A 1,278-nucleotide genomic window follows, 5' to 3' on the forward strand; every position below is an offset into this window, starting at 1 on the left:
AATCAGATACACTGAATCTGATGGAAGAGAAAGTGGAGAATAGCCTTGAACTCATTAGCACAGGAAAAGACTTTCTGAACAGAACACTGTAAGTCCAGGCACTGGGATCAACAATTAGTAATCAGAACCACTTGAGCCTGAGACATTTTTGTATAGTGAAAGACGTTGTCATTTAGACAAAGCCACAGGCTATAGAATGGGGAAAGATGATTATCAAGTACACATTAAATAGAGAGCTAATATCCAAACTATATAAAGATTCTAAAAAATTAGGTATCAAGAAAACAAAAAACCCAAGTGGTGGCCATATGTTCAGCAACTCTGCAGCTTTCATGCCCCTCATAATGGTGAACATCCTGTTTGAAGAGATTTTTGATATGAAAGATATTGTCCCAGAAGACAAGAAATTTGAGTATCTTGACAGAACTCTGAGAGTGAATCTTTCAGGATGGACTGCATCTTACATGTAAATGTTCAGATTTACTTTGTAGACTTAGGTGACAAATTCCAATTGGTCAATACTAGTACCTTGTATGAAGATGGTTCCTTGGATGATGGTTGTGTTGGTTTGAAAGAAAATGACTCCAAAGGGAATGGTACAACTAGGAGGTGTGGCTTTGTTGGAGTGAATGTGGCCTTGTTAGGTAAAAGGTGTCATTGTAGAGGTGGACTTTCAGGTCTCATATATGCTCAAGCCACATCCACTATCTCAATTCACTTCTTAGTGCCTAAAGTCAAGATTGTAGAACACTTGGCTACTTTACCAGCACTAAGTCTGCCTACATGCCACCATGTCACACCATGATCAAAATGGACTAGACCTCTGAAAAATGTAAGCCATCCAGTTAAATGTTTTTTCTTTGTAAGAGTTGTCATCATCTTGGTGTCTCTTCCCGGCAATTGGAACCCTAAGATAATAGTGAATACAACCCCACAGATGATAGGCTTTCTAAGACTGAGCAGTTTGAGCATGTAATGTATGGGTAAGTGTACAGGGTTGAGGGAAATGATACCTCTACTGAATTGGCAACACGCCACTCTGCATATGTGTCCTATGGGGGCCTGCTCATGAGGCTTCAGGGTGATGCCAACAACCTACATGAATTTGAGGTGCATTCCAGAGTGTATCTGCTGATAAAGAAACTGGTGATGGAGGAAGGTCATTGGTTGATTTAATAAAGAAGCTGCTTGACCTGATAGGTTAGAACGTAAGTGGGAGGAGCAGAATGCTGGGAGGAAGAGGAAGTGAGGTCAGACTCCACAGCTCTGCTCTCGGGA

The 1,278-nt window shown here is 40.9% G+C and overlaps 1 pseudogene; it reads left to right on the forward strand.

Moving 5' to 3' along the window:
* Positions 1–344: 344 nt before the first annotated feature.
* LOC113455923 lies at positions 345–1,159 on the forward strand (annotated as a pseudogene).
* The last annotated feature ends 119 nt before the right edge of the window (positions 1,160–1,278 follow it).

Source organism: Microtus ochrogaster, unplaced genomic scaffold (genome assembly GCF_000317375.1).
Source record: "Microtus ochrogaster isolate Prairie Vole_2 unplaced genomic scaffold, MicOch1.0 UNK3797, whole genome shotgun sequence".
NCBI classification, from domain to species: Eukaryota; Metazoa; Chordata; class Mammalia; order Rodentia; family Cricetidae; genus Microtus; species Microtus ochrogaster.